This window comes from Pristiophorus japonicus, chromosome 5, assembly GCF_044704955.1.
Source record: "Pristiophorus japonicus isolate sPriJap1 chromosome 5, sPriJap1.hap1, whole genome shotgun sequence".
Lineage (NCBI taxonomy): Eukaryota > Metazoa > Chordata > Chondrichthyes > Pristiophoridae > Pristiophorus > Pristiophorus japonicus.
This window is the reverse complement of record NC_091981.1, coordinates 297562677-297582886: the sequence shown is the minus strand read 5'-3', so window position 1 is coordinate 297582886 and position 20210 is coordinate 297562677.

The window sequence follows — 20210 nt, the reverse complement described above, 5'->3', positions numbered from 1 at the left end:
TGTTCCTCATCAGCGAGTCTGTCCTGTCCATCGCCAGTGGCCACGTACACCTTTCCACAGAGCTCACCGTCCAGGGACAGGAACCCTGGCTCAGAATGGGAACTCTGGCTCTCCTTCGCCCCCCCGCCACCCCCCCACAGCGCAAGCTAATGATGGAGCTCCAATAATGTCGAAGGATAACAATTGTCAGCTGGGTAACATTATGTCTCACCTCTTAAAATCAGGTCGTGGGTTCAATTCCCGCTCCAGAGACTTGAGCGCACAATCCAGGCAGACACTCCCAATGCAGTACTGAGGGAGTGCTGCACTGTCGTAGGGGCAGTACTGAGGGAGTGCTGCACTGTCATGGGGCAGTACTGAGGGAGTGCTGCACTGTCATGGGGCAGTACTGAGGGAGTGCTGCACTGTCATGGGGCAGTACTGAGGGAGCGCTGCACTGTCGGAGGGGCAGTACTGAGGGAGCGCTGCACTGTCGTAGGGGCAGTACTGAGGGAGTGCTGCACTGTCGTAGGGGCAGTACTGAGGGAGTGCTGCACTGTCGTAGGGGCAGTACTGAGGGAGCGCTGCACTGTCGTAGGGGCAGTACTGAGGGAGTGCTGCACTGTCGTAGGGGCAGTACTGAGGGAGTGCTGCACTGTCGGAGGGGCAGTACTGAGGGAGCGCTGCACTGTCGGAGGGGCAGTACTGAGGGAGCGCTGCACTGACGGAGGGGCAGTACTGAGGGAGTGTTGGAGGGGCAGTACTGAGGGAGTGTTGGAGGGGCAGTACTCGGGGACTGTCGGAGGGGCGCACTGTCGGAGGGGCAGTACCGAGGGACTGTCGGAGGGGCGCACTGTCGGAGGGGCAGTACTTGGGGAGGGCCGCGCTGTTGGAGATGCCGACTTTCAAATGAGACGCTAAACCGAGGCCCTGTCTGCCCTCTCAGGTGGACATTAATTATCCCCGGCACTATTTTGAAGAGGAGGAGTTCTCCCCGGTGTCCTGGGCTAATATTTATCCCTCAATCAACATCACTGAAACAGATTATCAGATCATTATCACATTGCTGTTTGTGAGAGCTTGCTGTGCGCAAATTGGCTGCCGCGTTTCCCACATTACAACAGTGACTACACTTCAAAAGTACTTCTTTGGGTGTAAATTGCTTTGGGACGTCCTGAGGTCATGAAAGGCACTATATAAATGCAATTTTTATTTATATTTTAAAAGGGACAGCAGCATGACACTGAACCTTTGTATTGTACATGAGTTGATTATAAGAGGCCCTTCTCTGGGATCCCCACCTCAACCGTGTGCTTGACTTGAGAGCGATTGATGCTGACATCAGTCCCCAGAGAGCAGTAAGCTTAGTGAACAAACTTTATTGAACTATTCCTGGTAACCTCTGGAACTCGGGACTGTCAGGTTATCGAGGATAAGGCACTTGACTGGAATTGGTTGGAGGTATGATTGGAAAAGATAGTGATTATATTTGTACAGCACACCTCAGAGTTTGATCTGAATTACTTTCAAGTGCACTGACTGTTATTATCAAGGTGCAAAGTGGAGGAAGAGCATCTGGGAGGGCGCTGAACACCTCGAGTCTCATCGCCGAGAGCTTGCAGAAACCAAGCGCAGGCAGCGGAAGGAGCGTGCAGCAAACCAGTCCCACCCACCCCTTACCCTCAACCACTGTCTGTCCCACCTGTGACAGAGACTGTAACTCCCATATTGGACTGTTCAGTCACCTGAGAACTCACTTTTGGAGTGGAAGCAAGTCTTCCTCGATTTCGAGGGACTGCCTACGATGATGATGTGAGCACTACACCTGCACGCAGGGGAATGCCCAATGCATCTTTCTGTGTGCTGTTGGTTGAAGGAGGAATGTTGCCACGGGATCTTTCGCAAGCTCCCCTTGAACAGGCAGGCGGGGCACCGTCTGAAGGTTGGCGGACCTTTAAGTGCAGCAGTTCTCTTCCTGGAGCGCCGGCTTGGATCGTGCTTGAGTCTACAACTTCTGTCTCGGAGCCCAGAGTGCTGCTGTTCATTGAGTGTCAGCATCGCCCGTTCCTGCCAAGTATGCCAGTGGTTTTGTTGAATTTTGGAACAATGCAGCCAAAGGCTGCAGCCCTGCGCCTATTCGCCAAACTTAAATTCAGCACAAGTCAAACTCGTGAAGGTTTATTGAAGAATTAACTGTTGCATATATACTCGCATACTGTTTGCCCTCTAACTCTGCCCTCTTGAGCATCCCTGATTATAACTGCTCAACCATCGGTGGCCTTGTCTTCAGCTGCCTGGGCCTCAAGCTCTGGAACTCCCTCCCTAAACCTCTCCGCCTCGCTACCTCTCTTTCCTCCTTCAAGACGCTCCTTAAAGCCTACCTCTTTGACATGGCTGGGTCATTGTCTATCTCCGCCTTAAATATAGACAGATTTTTGAGCGATAAGGGAGTAAAGGGTTATGGGGAGCGGGCAGGGAAGTGGAGCTGAGTCCATGATCAGATCAGCCATGATCGTATTAAGTGGTGGAGCAGGCTCGAGGTGCCAAATGGCCGACTCCTGCTCCTATTTCTTATGTTTTTAAGCCTTGGGTCACCTGCGCTAATTTCTACTTATGCGACTTGGTGTCAAATCTTTTGTTTCTTAATACTCCTGTGAAGTGCCTTGAGATGTTTCACCACAATAAAGGCGCTATATAAATACAAGTTGTTAGTAACACCAAGATCACAAATGCTGCTTCTGCGCAGAAAATGCACTCTGGTGAGCCCAACCCTCCCAATGTCTCCCTTCATCTCCCAATCGGTGTTCCCTCTCATTTTCTGGCTGCGCGGTCCGTTCAAATCTAAGCGCATGCTGGGTTTCTTCCGTGTGAAAGGCGGTGCACGGGACCACCAAACCACTGCCTGGCCGCGCAGGGTAGCAGGGATGTTGCTCACAACCTGTGGCTACGCATTCAACCCTTTTATACACTTTCTGGGTGCACTAACCTATCGCCATCTGCATTTCACACCCCTTTACCCATATTCAGTCCCAGCCCCGATTGACAAGTCCCTAGGTCTGCTAAATATTACAGTCCCAAAGTTGCACAAGTTTGGGTTAGCAAGCAGTGAAAAGAGATTGGACTCTCTAGTTGGGGCTGGTGAAGTGAATGTGTAAACCATGTGTGACCTGGCCTCGGACAATGCTGCGATAACCTCTTGTGCAGATACACTTGGCAGCCTCTCTTTTTTTTGTTTGCAGTCTTTCAACTTTTAGGTGTTTTTTTTAACCGCAACAGAAATACTCTAAAAATGGAATATAGAATGTACCTTTTATAACGCAGCGAGTTACGAGCTGGAAAGCACTGTGTGAAAAATGTGGTGGAAGCAGATTCAATAATGGGTTTCAATAGGGAATTGGATAAATACGCAACCGAAAAACTTAGAGCTGTGGGGAAAGAGCAGGCGGGTGGGCCCTAATTGAACAGATCTTTCAAAGAGCTGGCACAGGCACTTGCTGTAAGATTCTATGATATAGAATATAAGTAATAATTTAGTGTAAAATGGATTGCTTAACTACGTCTCAGTCTTAATGTCTGCTAGTGCTGTGTTAGTTTGTTGTTCCTCGTGTAGTTTTAGTCCTGTTTGTGTGGAAGTGAGGTGTGACTGATGTGTTAACCAGAACGTGCGGGGAAAGACTGTTCGGTGGCTTGTGGTGCAGGGTTAAGTTGGATGTACATGACTGGGAGCTTTGTGGGTGTTTGCGCAGACACAATAGGCCGAATAGCCTCCTTCTGTGCCATAAAGTTCTGTGATTCTCTGAACTAGGTTCTGTCGGAGTTCGCACAGCTGACAGCACAATCGCTGGCCTTGGTTGTCTGCAATTGACAGGATGTCTGCAATAACCAAGCCTCATTGTGGGACGCCTCATGGGGAGAGTTATTTGCAGCTGTTGTAGGTCATAGAATGATATAGCACAGGAGGAGGCCATTCAGCTCATCGTGCTGTGCCGGCTCGATGGAAGAGCTCTCCAATTAGTCTCACTCCCCCGGCTCTAACTATTGGCTCAATTCCACTTGTACTCTCACCTGTGTTCGCTCCTCCTGAAAATATTTTGATATAAATTAGCAGGTACAATCAGAAAAAATAAAAGTATCTGGCTTCTAGGTGAGCAAAGCTGGTGTTACTGTGTAAATTCAGTTCTGAGCTGTCCCTCGTATGGAAAGTAGGGAAAAGTGTACAGGGATAGGATCATAGCACCCATGGGTATAATACCCTCCATACGTTATATTGAGTCTGTCCGCCTTAACTCCCCTCCTCTCCCTGCCCCCCTTTCTCCCTCTCCCCTCTTGCTCTCTGCCTGTCCGCTCCTTTTTTCCACACTCCTCATTCACCTTCTTGCCGCGCGAGCGAGCCCGCCCAAACCCAGGGGCCACTTGCCCCGCGAGCCCAAACCCAGGGGCCACTTGCCCCGCGAGCCCAAACCCAGGGGCCACTTGCCCCGCGAGCCCAAACCCAGGGGCCACTTGCCCCGCGAGCCCAAACCCAGGGGCCACTTGCCCCGCGAGCCCAAACACAGGGGCCACTTGCCCAGTGAGCCCAAACCCAGGGGCCACTTGCCCCGCGGGCCCAAACCCAGGGCCCACTTGCCCCGCGAGCCCAAACCCAGGGCCCACTTGCCCCGCGAGCCCAAACCCAGGGCCCACTTGCCTTACGAGCCCAAACCCAGGGACCACTTGCCCCCGCGGGCCCAAACACAGAGCCCACTTGCCTTACGAGCCCAAATCCAGGGGCCACTTGCCCCAGTGAGCCCAAACCCAGGGGCCACTTACGCCGCGGGTCCATACCCAGGGCCACTTGCCCCGCGGGCCCAAACCCAGGGGCCACTTGCCCCGCGAGCCCAAACCCAGGGCCCACTTGCCCCCGCGGGCCCAAACCCAGGGCCCACTTGCCCCCGCGGGCCCAAACCCAGGGACCACTTGCCCCGCGGGCCCAAACACAGGGGCCACTTGCCCCAGTGAGCCCAAATCCAGGGGCCACTTGCCTTACGAGCGAGCCCAAACACAGGGACCACTTGCCCCCGCGGGCCCAAACCCAGGGACCACTTGCCTTACGAGCGAGCCCAAACCCAGGGGCCACTTGCCTTACGAGCGAGCCCAAACCCAGGGGCCACTTGCCCCCGCGGGCCCAAACCCAGGGACCACTTGCCCCGCGAGCCCAAACCCAGGGCCCACTTGCCTTACGAGCCCAAACCCAGGGCCCACTTGCCCCCGCGAGCCCAAACCCAGGGCCCACTTGCCTTACGAGCCCAAACCCAGGGCCCACTTGCCCCACGGGCCCAAACCCAGGGGCCACTTGCCCCGCGAGCCCAAAACCACGGCCCACTTGCCCCACGGGCCCAAACCCAGGGGCCACTTGCCCCGCGAGCCCAAACACAGGGGCCACTTGCCCCGCGAGCCCAAACCCAGGGGTCACTTGCCCCGCGAGCCCAAACCCAGGGGCCACTTGCCCAGTGAGCCCAAACCCAGGGGCCACTTGCCCCAGTGAGCCCAAACCCAGGGGCCACTTGTCCCACGAGCCCAAACACAGGGGCCACTTGCTCCGCGGGCCCAAACACAGGGGCCACTTGCCCCGCGAGCCCAAACCCAGGGGCCACTTGCCCCGCAGGCCCAAACCCAGGGGCCACTTGCCTTACGAGCCCAAACCCAGGGGCCACTTGCCCCAGTGAGCCCAAACCCAGGGGCCACTTGCCTTACGAGCCCAAACCCAGGGGCCACTTGCCCCCGCGAGCCCAAACCCAGGGGCCACTTGCCCCCGCGAGCCCAAACCCAGGGGCCACTTGCCCCCGCGAGCCCAAACCCAGGGGCCACTTGCCCCGCGAGCCCAAACCCAGGGGCCACTTGCCCCGCGAGCCCAAACCCAGGGGCCACTTGCCCCGCGAGCCCAAACACAGGGGCCACTTGCCTTACGAGTGAGCCCAAACCCAGGGGCCACTTGCCTTACGAGTGAGCCCAAACCCAGGGGCCACTTGCCCCGCGAGCCCAAACCCAGGTGCCACTTGCCCCGCGAGCCCAAACCCAGGGGCCACTTGCCCCGCGAGCCCATACCCAGGGGCCACTTGCCCCGCGAGCCCATACCCAGGGGCTACTTGCCCCGCGGGCCCAAACCCAGGGGCTACTTGCCCCGCGGGCCCAAACCCAGGGGCTACTTGCCCCGCGAGCCCAAACCCAGGGGCCACTTGCCCCGCGAGCCCATACCCAGGGCCACTTGCCCTGCGAGCCCAAACCCAGGGCCCACTTGCCCCCGCGGGCCCAAACCCAGGGGCCACTTGCCCCGCGAGCCCAAACACAGGGGCCACTTGCCCCAGTGAGCCCAAACCCAGGGGCCACTTGCCTTACGAGCGAGCCCAAACACAGGGACCACTTGCCCCCGCGGGCCCAAACCCAGGGACCACTTGCCTTACGAGCGAGCCCAAACCCAGGGGCCACTTGCCTTACGAGCGAGCCCAAACCCAAGGGCCACTTGCCCCCGCGGGCCCAAACCCAGGGACCACTTGCCCCGCGAGCCCAAACCCAGGGCCCACTTGCCTTACGAGCCCAAACCCAGGGCCCACTTGCCCCCGCAGGCCCAAACCCAGGGCCCACTTGCCCCGCGGGCCCAAACCCAGGGCCCACTTGCCCCGCGAGCCCAAACCCAGGGCCCACTTGCCCCGCGAGCCCAAACCCAGGGCCCACTTGCCTTACGAGCCCAAACCCAGGGACCACTTGCCCCCGCGGGCTCAAACCCAGGGCCCACTTGCCCCCGCGAACCCAAACCCAGGGCCCACTTGCCCCCGCGGGCCCAAACCCAGGGCCCACTTGCCCCCGCGGGCCCAAACCCAGGGCCCACTTGCCCCCGCGGGCCCAAACCCAGGGCCCACTTGCCCCCGTGGGCCCAAACCCAGGGACTACTTGCCCCCGCGGGCCTAAACCCAGGGGCCACTTGCCTTACGAGCCCAAACCCAGGGCCCACTTGCCCCGCGAGCCCAAACCCAGGGCCCACTTGCCTTACGAGCCCAAACCCAGGGCCCACTTGCCCCACGGGCCCAAACCCAGGGCCCACTTGCCCCCGCGGGCCCAAACCCAGGGCCCACTTGCCCCCGCGGGCCCAAACCCAGGGCCCACTTGCCCCCGCGGGCCCAAACCCAGGGCCCACTTGCCCCCGCGGGCCCAAACCCAGGGACCACTTGCCCCGCGAGCCCAAACCCAGGGCCCACTTTCACTGAGACTATAAAATGGGAATTGGTGACTCAATATGGGGAATGGTCACGGGGGCGGAACCAGTCGACTGAAGACGGGAGGAGGCTAATGGCTGAAGATGTGACACTGGAATCCAATGGCGACGAGTGGGGCCTGGTGACACGGTTGGAGGCAGCCCAACGATTGGATGTAATCAGTGCAGTGCCTGGATCCGCCTGGTTCTGTGTCAAAAGTCTAACGTCCGTGACGGCTTTGTGGGAAATCAAGCGAGGCAATCGGGCTGGGGCCAGATAGAACCCATTCATTATCCGGTGTTGTGACTCGTCTGTGTGAGGTTTTAAAAAAAAAAAAATTCTGAAATGAAAACTGGACGTGTTTGGTCGATAGTGGTTTTTAAACCCTACTCCTAACCCCAGCAACTAACCCTCAACATAACCCTCTAACCCCTAACGGTGTGGTATAGATCATCACTCCGAAAAAAGGGCGGATGATCATCGAAAGAAACCTTGAAAAAAAGCCCAGAGGGAGTTTTATTTGACCAGAGTGGAGCAAGCAGCGTGCCATGAGAAGGAAGGAAGGTTCCTCTTTCCCCCTCTTGTTACACTTCTTCTCCCCACTGTGGAGGATTACCACACATGATGCTTCTGATGTGTGTGCAGCAGAGAGTGCTCCGACTTTGTGCCCTTTCTCGCCCTTCTCGTGATCACGTATTGTAGGGCGGTCCGATAGAAATGATGAAGGATGGGATGGGGTAGGTAGAAACCGGCTGTTTCCAGTGGTCGAGGAGCCGTCGACACGAGATTAAATGTACGGGATTTCGAACCGAGAGCCGGAGAGACCTCGTCACAACAGAGAGTTGGGAGGCTGTGGGATGCACTCCAGGGCGAGTGGTTGGGACACACAGTTGCGTACTGACAAGCCATCCTCATTTATCCAAGTCAGGACCCCGCGCAATCATTTGCTCCAAATGTTGGTGCAATAATTCAACAACAACTTGCATTTATATAGTGCCTTTAATATAGTAAAAGCGTCCCAAGGAGCTTCAAGCGAAGAGGTGCTCGGTCATGGGGAGCAATATTTAAAATCTAAATGTAAATAAGTGCCAATAAAGTTTAATTTTATCAATAGCTACAACAACGTATTTATATCGCACTTTTAACTTGGTAAAATGTCCTAAGGCGCTTCACAGGAGTGGTAAAGAACAGAATTTGACACCGAGCCACATAACGCTGTATTAGGGTATATGACCAAAAGCTTGGTCAAAGAAGTAAGTTTTAAGGAGCGTCTTGAAGCGGGCAGAGAGAGGCGGAGAGGTTTAGGGACGGAGTTCCAGAGCTTTTGGGGCCTAGGCATCAGAAGGCACGGCCACCAGTGCTGGAGCGATTTATAATCGGGGATGCTCAAGAGGCCAAAATTTGAGGAGCGCAGACATCTCTGAGGGTTGTGAGGCTGGAGGAGATTACACGGATAAGGAGGGGCGAGGCCATGGAGGGATTTGAAAATGAGGAAGATAATTTTAAAGCAAGGTGTTGCTTAGCCAGGAGCTAATGTAGGTCAGTGAGCACAGGGGTGATGGATGAGCAGGACTTGGTGCGGGTTAGGATACAGACAGCAGAGTTTTGGATGACCTCACGTTAACGGAGGGTATAACGTGGGAGGCTGGCTAGGAGTGCGTTGGAATAGTCAAGTCTAGAGGTAACAAAGGCATGGACGAGGGTCGATGAGCTGAGGCAAGGGCGGAGTCGGGCGATGTTAGTGATGGCACAGATCTGTGGTCGAAAGCTCATTTCAGGGTCAAATATGACACCAAAGTTCTGAGCCGTGTGATTCAGCCTCAGACAGATGCCAGGGAGAGGGATGGTGACTTCGGTTGTCCGAATATATGGCTGGAAGAAATTTCTTCCATTCAGTACTGGATGTCGGACAAGCAGTCTGACAATTTAGAGACTGTGGAGAGAAATGGGGGTGAGGTAGAGCTGGGTGTCATCAGCGTACATGTGGAAACTGACGCTGTGTTTCCGGATGATGTCACCAAGGGGCAGCATGTAGATGAGAAATAGGAGGGGGCCACGGACAGATCCTTGGGGGACACCAGAGGTAACGATGCGGGGACGGGGAGAGAAGCCATTGCAGGTGATTCTCTGTCTACGATGAGATCGATAAGAATGGAACCAGGTGAGTGCAGTCCCACCCAGCTGGACGATGGTGGAGAGGTGTTGGAGGAGGATGGAGTGGTCAAAGGCTGCAGACAGGTCCAGGAGGACGAGGAGGGATAGTTTATCTTTGTTACGTAGGATGTCATTTGTGACTGATAACAGTTTCAGTACTGTGGCGGGCGGGACTCTGATTGGAGAGATTCAAACATGGAGTTGCGGAATAGATGTGTTGCAGGGTGCACTGATGGTATTTCCGTGGGGATGAAGATGCAGGAGGTGAGCAGGATTGGGTAGGGGGCAGAAGTTGGGTAGAGGTCATCATTAGAGCCAGAAGCAGCGGACAATGTACATCGGCCCAGGAGAGTGCAATGCTGAAGCTGAAAAGCCAGTAGAATCAGTCGGCCAGTCACAGGCTCAGCAGGGAGCGGCGGGGGGGCGGCGGGGGGGGGACAGGACGGGGGGACAGGACGGGACCGTAAGCTGATAACGTTACTTGAAAACTTAAGCAACTGAGCAGAAAATCTGAGGCTTACGGTGACGTCCAGTGCAGAAGCATAGTCTTGGTGTACAGGAATTTGGAAGCCACATTTAAGAGATCCAGCAGTTCAATGACAAAAGCAGAGAGCAGGCATGGTTGGGGATGGGCGTGCAAGCTTAAACTCGCAGTTAGGATTAAAGTGCACTGGAGCCGGGGGAACCTGAACAGTGGCAGAGGAGATTGGGAGAGAAAGGGCAGCGGATGGCCAAGGAATTTCCAGGGATCAGACTATCCAGGAGCCACCTTAAGTTCTTTATAATTAACCTGCTGAATGTGGCCAGGATATTGGATCAGACCCACCACAGACAATGATTTTGCACCTCCTGTGTTAAATAAGATAGATATCAAAGGCAGTCCCTTGAAATCGAGGAAGACTTGCTTCCACTCGAAAAGTGAGTTCTCAGGTGGCTGTACAGTCCAATATGGGAATTACAGTCTCTGTCACAGGTGGGACAGACAGTGGTTGAAGGAAAGGGAGGGTGGGACAGGTTTGCCGCACGCTCCTTCCGTTGCCTGCGCTTGATTTCTGCATGCTCTCGGTGATGAGACTCGAGGTGCTCAGCGCACTCCCGGATGCTCTTCCTCCACGGTCTTTGGCCAGGGACTCCCAGGTGCCGGTGGGGATGCTGCATTTCATCAAGGAGGCTTTGAGGATGTCCTTGAAATGTTTCCTCTGCCCACCTGGGACTCGATTGTCGTGTAGGAGTTCCGAGTAGAGCGCTTGCTTTGGGAGTCTTGTGTCGGGCATGCGAACTATGTGGCCTGCCCAGCGGAGCTGGTCGTGTGTGGTCAGTGCTTCAATGCTGGGGATGTTGGCCGAGGACACTAACATTGTCAGCATCTTGCAGAGACATCGTTGGTGGCATTTCTCCAGCGATTTGAGATGTCTACTGTATATGGTTAAATAAACACAGGGTAGGATAGCTAGAGAATAGATATGTCAACAACCAGGGCCAAAATTGGGCCCTTAAGGGTGGTAGTAGTTTGGAACTCTCTTCCGCAAAGGGTAATTGATGCTAGATCAGTTGTTAATTTTAAATCTAAGATTGATAGCTTTTTGTTAACCAAAGGTATGAAGGGGTATGGGCCAAAGGCAGGTATACGGAGTTAGGTCACAGGTCAGCCATGATCTCATTGAATGGTGGAACAGGCTCAAGGGGCTCAATGGCCGACTCCTGTTCCTATGTTCCTAAACCTTTACAGCAACATTGAGAACCGTTGCCATAGCAACTCTGACCCGCTCACAGCGAAGCCATATATTTTTATTTAAAGAGGTGATGACTGCTCATTTTCTTACACAGAGCAAGAGAACGGATATGGGGAAATCGAGAGGGAGAGAATGTTTGTTCATTTCCGTGTTTCTATACCCAGTATATTGGAGTGTTTTTAAGGCAGCAATATTGAGTGAGATGGCATTTGTGATACAGGAACCCGTTGATGCTCTTCAGGTCCTCCCCCGCACCAAGCACTCAGTTGTTTGTGTCCTCCATCTCGCCCTCTGCCCTGCTCTTGTAGTCAGGGTTATGGTTCATTGGTTTTGATAGGGGACTTGGAAGAGGGCAGTCCCAGGGAGAGATGGCTGGGCTATCTTTTTCAACACTGAATCAGTGATCGCACTCTATCCTGAGGGTTGTGGGTTGAAGCCCCACATCAGGGACTTGAGCACATAATCTATGCTGACATTCAGTGCAGTGCTGAGGGAGCGCCGCACTGCCGGAGGGGCAGTGCTGAGGGAGTGCCGCACTGCCAGAGGGGCAGTCCTGAGGGAGCGCCGCACTGCCGGAGGGTCAGTACTGAGGGAGTGCCGCACTGTCGGAGGGGCAGTCCTGAGGGAGCGCCGCACTGCCGGAGGGGCAGTGCTGAGGGAGCGCCGCACTGTCGGAGGGTCAGTCCTGAGGGAGCGCCGCACTGCCGGAGCGGCAGTCCTGAGGGAGTGGGGCACTGTCGGAGGGGCAGTCCTGAGGGAGTGGGGCACTGTCGGAGGGGCCGTCCTGAGGGAGCGCCGCACTGTCAGAGGGGCCGTCCTGAGGGAGCGCCGCACTGCCGGAGGGTCAGTACTGAGGGAGCGCTGCGCTGTCAGTCTTGTTAGACCAATTCATAAGCCAGGCCCTTAAAAATAGTAATTATAAATTTGGTTTGAACTCCTAATGAAGATACTCCATAATTTTTTTAACAGGCTTCATTGCAGGTCATAGATCGAACAGTAAAACAAACTATATCAAATCCTGAAAACCACCAGTACAGGACCAGATCACCCATTACGGATCTGGGAGGCACGACGCCTGCTAATCTTGGCTAATTCTAAAATAGAAACAGAAACTGCTGGAAATACTCAGCAGATCTGTGGAGAGAGAAACCGAGTTAATGTTTCAGATAGATAACCTTTCGTCAGAACTTTAAAAAGTTAAGCGATGTAACAGCTACTTCTAACTTGCTCGCCTGCTCCCGGGCATGTACCCTTGGGAGCTGCTCAAACTCTCGGGGTCGAGGTTCACATGACCACTCAACGCCCACCATTCCATGATTATACCAAAATGACTTGAGCAAAAGCCCATATAAGGTCAAACTAATAAGTAGACACACATCTATCTGTAACTTGACTAATGGAGATGACTACCATTCTTTGAATCGGTGAGTACCAGTCACTTTATCACACCGCACGTTCTTTTAGCAGCTGAGTACTGTTCATCCTCACGAACCAAGTCTGTTTCAAATCTTACCAGGCTGTCTCATCCCATATCTCACATTCCAGTATTGACCCTGTACATCAGTTCTGCTTTCACATTCGGAGCTGTGAGCTCTGTGCTTTATTAGTACATTGACTCTGTCTGTTCTCTTATCTAACGTAACAATTCATAACAGCACAAGAAATGAGAAAGACTTGCATTTATATAGCGCCTTTCACGACCACCGGACGTCTCAAAACGTTTTACAGCCAATGAACTTTAGAGTGTAGTCACTGTTGTAATGTGGGAAACACGGCAGCCAATTTGCGCACAGCAAACTCCCACAACCAGCAATGTGATAGTGACCAGATAATCTGTGTTTTTGTTATGTTGATTGAGGGATAAATATTGGCCAGGACACCGGGGATAACTTCCCTGCTCTTCTTCAAAATAGTGCCATGGGATCTTTTACGTCCACCTGAGAGAGCAGACGGGGCCACGGTTTCACGTCTCATCCAAAAGATTGCATCTCCGACTCCACTGGAGTGTCAGCCTAGATTTCTGTGCTCAAGTCCCTGGAGTGGGACTTGAACCCACAATCTTCTGACTCCGAGGCGAGAATGCTACCCACTGAGCCACAGCTGACACTATACACAAGAAATAGGAGCTGGAGTTGGTCATTTGGCCTTTCAACAATGGCTGATCTACATCAACTCCATCTTCCCACACTATCCCCATATCCCTTCATTCGTAAAACGTATTGACCTCTGTGTTGAATATACTCAGTGACTGAGCATCCACAGCTCCCTGGGCTAGAGAATTCCAAAGATTCACACCCTTTGAGTGAAGAAATCCCTCCTCATTTCAGTCCCCATTCTGTTTCATTAGTACATGAACTCGATATTCTTCAGTCTGTTGGATAAGACCTTAAACTGAGACCTTGTCAGTCCCCTTAAGATGAATGTAAACGATCCCATGACACTACTCGAAGAAGTGCCCGGGAATTCTCCCAAGTATCCTGGCCAATATTTATCCCTTCAGCAATATCACTAAAACAGATTATCTGCTCATTTATTTTATTCTCCTCCTGTTCTGGCCTCTTGTGCTTCCCCGAATCTAATCCCTCCACCAGCCTTCAGCTGCCTTTAAGCTCTGAAATTCCCTCCTCAAATCTCTCCACCTCTCTACCCCTCTCTCTGCTCCTTTTAAATCTCCGCAGTGACTATTTGTACTAAGTCTCCCTTCGCCAGGAGAAGCGTAAGTTCGGGCAAATATCACCGACTCTCTCTTTCTCCCCCCCCCCCCCCCCTGACACAGAGCTGTATCATTCCTACCCTACCCCCACCCCCCCACCCCCCCCAGCGCAATTCCCACTAACCCTTTCTGCGCATGCGTCCAACACCACCTTGCCTGCGATCCATCTAGCAGGGGCCCCGAAGCTCGAGCATCCAAACGCATCTGCCCAGCCTCCCTCAGAAACATAGAAAATAGTTGCAGGAGTTGGCCATTCGGCCCTTCGAGCCTGCACCACCCATTCAATAAGATCATGGCTGATCATTCACCTCAGTACTCCTTTCCCATAGAAACAGCGCCGAACCCCAAGTCTCCCGCAGCACTGGATTGCGGGGGGATTGGAGGGGAGAGGGGGAACTCGAGAAGACGCATCACATTCTTCCTATCCCCGGTGCGTGCAACTTCGGTGCGTGTGTTACAAGGGACATTGTTGGGGTGGTTGAAATCCAGACGTCACGACACTGTCACTATTCACTTCATACCCATTAAACCTGTTAACAATCCACACACACTGCCCCATCTATGGGGGGGAGGGGGGCAGTGGGTATAAGGTCTTGCGCTTGGGTTAGGGTCTTCAGCTGGCGGAGAGATTGCTGGGGTAAGGGTCTTCAGCTGGCGGAGGGATTGCTGGGGTAAGGGTCTTCAGCTGGCGGAGGGATTGCTGGGGTAAGGGTCTTCAGCTGGTGGAGGGATGCTGGGGTAAGGGTCTTCAGCTGGCGGAGGGATTGCTGGGGTAAGGGTCTTCAGCTGGCGGAGGGATGCTGGGGTAAGGGTCTTCAGCTGGCGGAGGGATGCACTTGCGCTGGGGTAAGGGACTTCGGCTGGAACTTGGTGGCTTTTAGGGAGATCTATCCTCTGGCTTCTGAAGTCAAAATGGATCGAATTACAAATTGGAAATTCACTCAGAACTTGGGTTGGGCGGTTCCAGTTACATATTCCAGAGGAACTTCAGGGTGTGGCTTATCCTCCAAGGGGACCAATCAGCAGAGTCAATCCGAGAAACAGCTGCATTTCAGTTAGTACAAATAGACGCATCCTTAAATCTCTTAAAACCTATCTCTTTGTCCAAGCTTTTGGTCACCTGGCCTTGTGTGGCTTGGTGTCAAATTCTGTTTGAGAAGAAGAATGTGAAGGCTTTGGAGAGGGTACGGAAGAGATTTACTAAAATGGTTCCAGAGATGGGAAAATACGTGGATAAACTAGAAAAGCTGGGGTTGTTCTCCTTGGAGCAGAGAAGATTAAGACGAGATTTGATAGCGGTGTTTAAATTCATGAAGGATTTAGATAGAGAGAAACTGTTTCCAATGGCTGAAGGGTGGATAAAGAGAGGGCACAGATTTAAGGCGACATGAGGGAACATTTTTAGTTGGGATGTGGAATGCATTGCCTGATAGGGCAGTGGATGCAGATTCAACAGTAGCCTTCAAAAGCGAACTGGATAAATACTTGGAGAGAAAATCTCAGTGATATGGGGAAAGGGCAGGGGAGTGGGACTGACTGGATTGCTCCACGAGAGAGCCGGCGCAGACTCGATGGGCCGAATGGCCGCCTCCTGTATTGTGCTAATTTATGATTTCTGCAATCGCTCCTGAGAAGCACCTTGGGACGTTGCACTAGTTAAAGGCGCTATATAAATGCAAACTGTAGGTGCTCGTTATCGGCTGGGCTTGCTTTCGGCAGTAGTTAATCGATTGATCAATGATCACAATGGCGGCTCCCCTCTCCATACCATGTTTCCATATTGCTGAAATTTGACCTTTTCGCCTGTTACACACCATTTTAGCACCAAAGAAGTAAAGCAGAACACCATAATCAATAAAAAAAACTCTCGCACGCTCTGCTTTTCATTATCCTGTTTTACCAACAAACCATCAGAAAGGTTGAAGTTCACGTTCAGACGCTGTGTTGGGATCATAGGCTCAATGATGGTATCTATTACCCATTGTTTAATTACTAATCAGATGCAATTAGCCATATCCGGATTTCCAATTAGCCACGTGTGGCTAATTCTGGAGTTTTATTTATTCATTTATCGTCGCTGGCAAGGCCGGCATTTATTGCCCATCCTTAATTACATGAACATAAGAAATAGGAGCAGGAGTCGGCCATTTGGCCCCTCGAGCCTGCTCCGCCATTCAATAAGATCATGGCTGATCCGATCATGGACTCAGCTCCACTTCCCTGCCCGCTCCCCATAACCCTTTGCTCCCTTATCGCTCAAAAATCTGTCCATCTCTGCCTTAAATATATTCAATGACCCAGCCTCCACAGCTCTCTGGGGCAGAGAATTCCACAGATTTACAACCCTCTGAAAACAAATGTCTCCTCATCACAGTTTTAAATGGGTGGCCCTATATTCTAAGACCATGTCCCCCAGTTTTAGTTTCCCCTATGAGTGGAAATATCCTCTCTGCATCCACCTTGTCAAGCCCCCTCATTATCTTATATGTTTCGATAAGATCACCTCTCATTCTTCTGAATTCCAATGAGTAGAGGCCCAACCTACTCAACCTATCTTCAGAAGTCAACCCCCTCATCTCCGGAATCAACCTAGTGAACCTTCTCTGAACAACCTCCAATGCAAGTATATCCTTCCTTTAATATGGGGACCAAAACTGTACGCAGTACTCCAGGTGTGGCCTCGAGAAGGTGATGAGTCGCTGCCTTGAACCGCTGCAGTCCATTGTAGCAGTTTTTTGGTATGACATAGTGGCTCGCTGGGCCATTTTAGAGGGCAGTTAGGAGTCAACCACATTGCCGTGGGTCTGGAGTCACGTATAGGCCCAGACCAGGAAGGACAGTAGCGAACCAGTTGGGTTTTTACGAAAATCCGGTAGTTTGATGGTCACCATTACTGATGCTGGCTTTTTAATTCCAGATTTATTTAATTGACTGAATATAAATTCCCCAGCTGCCGTGGTGGGATTTGAACTCTTGTCTCGGGATCATTAGCCTCTGGAATACTAGTCCAGTAACATAACATAACTACGTACTGATATGCTGCCATACCCATACTGGGGCCCTGGTACCGCAGAGGAGCAGGAAGGTCGTGGCGGACTTGCGATGAGTGATCGGGGCGGAGGAGCGATGAGGGATCGTGGCTGAGATTTGATGGGTGATTGTGACGGAGGTTCGGTGAATGTTTGTTTGGTGCGGCGGGAGACCGTGGTGGATGAGCGGCGAATGTTTGTGGCAGAGGTGTGGCGAGAGATCGTGGCGGAGGTGCGGCGAATGAGGGTACGGGGCCCAGAAGAGGCAAGGGCCCAGGGGCAGCACGTACCAACCCGCACTAGGTCCGTGCAGCAGAGCAGGTCTCCAGTCATCCTGGTTAATCCTTGCCACTGGATAAAGGCCTAGCTCTGTCAATCCCGTGTGGTGGCTGGTGTGCAACGGTCACCTCACGTTAAAAAAAATCCACGCACAGACATCTTCCATTCTTCAACTGGAGTTCAGGACTGGAATACCGGGTCCTTCATTGAAACATCTGTGAACTCGTGGAAGCAAGTCATCCTCGTTCGAGGGACCGCTATGATGATGATGACTGGGGTAACGTGATTTCTCTTGAGTCTTATCTCAATGATTTACAGTCTAACTCACAGTAAAATCTGTTAATCATAAACTAGCACCTCACTATAAAAAAAAATTCAGGCCAGTTCTGGTTTGGTTTGGCTTGATGAAACTACAACCGGTGCCAGTAGTTTGTTGGTGCTCGCTGTGATTTAGTAACACGAGGTGCCAGGAACCATCTGGCCTGCCACCTGCTAGTGTCGGCGAGGCCCTGTGTCGGGATACTAACATAGGACTCAATTTCCCCAGTGATTTGTGCCTTTTTTTGGAGCGGGCTGCTCTTTTTGGCCTAAGTTGGAAAAAGCAGAGTTTCCCCAAGCTGCCTGTACACTTCACTTTGCAGCCTCAGCTCGCATTGTGTCCCTGGTTACCATGGCAGACCGATCTTTTTGGCGCAGATCAAGGCTCCACCCCCCCAAAACTAAAGGTCAGGTTAGGCCACGGCAAAATGAAGAAATCCAACGGGGAAACTTTAGAACATTTGTTTTTTGCAGCCCCAAAAAATCGGGCGTAACTCTTCAACTACGCCAAAAAAATGCTTTGCGGAAAGTTGAGCCCCTGGTCCCAGTCGGTTGTAGCTTTGGGCCGAGTGGCTTGTGGTGCCTACGTTCCCATGTCCGGGTCTGAGTGGTTCCAAGCAGCGGGTCGCACAGCAGCACAGTGATCTCCTCCTCCACACTTTACCTCATTCAGGCCCCTGGGCCCTCCCTGTACACCTCGGTCTGCAATTGCTGGCGATCGGAGAGGGAGGGGCACATTTCCTTATCTCTGGTTCTGTAGCTTTTACGATCGGCTGATTAGCATAGAACGTCACTCATTTCAAACTAGTCCACTTGAGTTGACCTCCGTGCAAGTTTCAGTCAGTGCAGAGATTGTATTCTAAATTACAGCTTGGTGTTCCAGCAGATAAGCGGAGCTGGGCGAGGCAGTGCTCCCGAAAGAGCCCGATCAGGTGTGTAAAACTCTTGTGTACACTTTATGAAGGACTGGGTTCCATTTAATTCTGCGCTGTCTGTTATCCCAGCTGGCTCCGTTATAGGAAGTCGCAAAGTCATCATTATCATGGGCAGTCCCTCGGAATCGAGGAAGACGTGCTTCTATTTTAAAAGTGAGTTCTTAGTTGACTGAACAGTCCAATACGGGAATTACAGACTCTGTCACAGGTGGGACAGACAGTGGTTGGAGGAAAGGATGGGTGGGACTGGTTTGCTGCACGCTCCTTCCGCTGCCTGCGCTTGGTTTCTCTATGCTCTCGGCGACGAGACTCGAGGTGCTCAGCGCTCTCCCGGATGCACTTCCTCCACTTGGGGTGGTCTTGGGCCAGGGACCCCCAGGTGTCGGTGGAGAAGTTGCACTTTATGAAGGAGGCTTTGAGGGTGTCCTTGAAACGTTTCCCCTGCCCACCTGGGGCTCGTTTGCCGTGAAGAAGTTCCGAGTAGAGCGCTTGCTTTGGGAGTCTTGTGTCAGGCATGCGAACAATGTGGCCCGCCCAGCGGAGCTGGTCAAGTGTGGTCAGTGCTTCGATACTGGGAATGTTGGCCTGATTGAGAACACTGACGTCGGTGTTGGTGGCAAAGTCTTCCTCCCGGGAAAGGTAGGATGAATAATTAGAAAGAAAGACTTGCATTTATATAGTGCCTTTCACGATCACTGGACCTCTCAAAGCACTTTACAGCCAATGAAGTACTTTTGGAGTGTGGTCACTGTTGTAATGTGGGAAACACGGCAGCCAATGTGGCAGCTCCCACAAACAGCAATGTGATAATGACCAGATAATTTTTTGTTGTGTTGATTGAGAGTTAAAAACTGACCAGGACACGGGATAACTCCCCTGCTCTTCTTCGAAATAGTGCCGTGGGATCTTTTACATACACCTCTGAGGGCAGACGTCTTCGTTTAACGTCTCATGCAAAAGACGGCGCCTCTGACAGTGCAGGGGCTCCCTCAGCACTGCACAGGAGTGTCAGCCAGATTTATGTGCTCAAGTACCTGGAGTGGGACTTGAACCCACAATTAGCCACTGCCTTGTGCATTCTACACTGTGTAAGCTAGAGGTGACCCAAAACTCGGCTGCCCGTATCCTAACTCTCACCAAGTCCCGCTCTTCCATCACCCCTGTGCTCGCGGACTTATATTGGGGTCCTGGTTAAGGAACGTATCGATGTGAAAATTCTCATCCTTTTTTTCAAATCCCTCCATGACTTCGCCCCTCCCTATCTCTGTAATCTCCTTCAACTCCACAAGCCCTCTCCCCAGAGATGTCTGCACTCCTCTAATTCTGCCCCCTTGAGTATCCCTGATTATAATCGCTCAACCATTGGTGGCCGTGCCTTCTGTTGCCTGGGCCCCAAGCTCTGGAATTCCCCGCCTTAAACCTCTCTGCCTCTTTATCTTTTTTTCCTCCTTCAAGACGCTCCTTAAAACCTACCTCTTTGACCAAGCTTTTGGTTACCGAGGAGGACAGGTGCACCAACGTCGGTGTTCTTGATCAGGCCAACATCCCGAGCATCGAAGCATTGACCACACTCGACCAACTCTGTTGGGCGGGCCACATCGTCCGCATGGCCGACACAAGACTCCCAAAGCAAGGAAATGTTTCAAGGATACCCTCGAAGCCTCCTTGATAAAATGCAACATCCCCACTGACACCTGGGAGTCCCTGGCCCAAGACCGCCCGAAGTGGAGGAAGTGCATCCGGGAGGCCGCTGAGCACCTCGAGTCTCATTGCCGAGAGCATGCAGAAATTAAGCACAGGCAGCGGAAGGAGCGTGTGGCAAACCAGTCCCACCCTCCCCT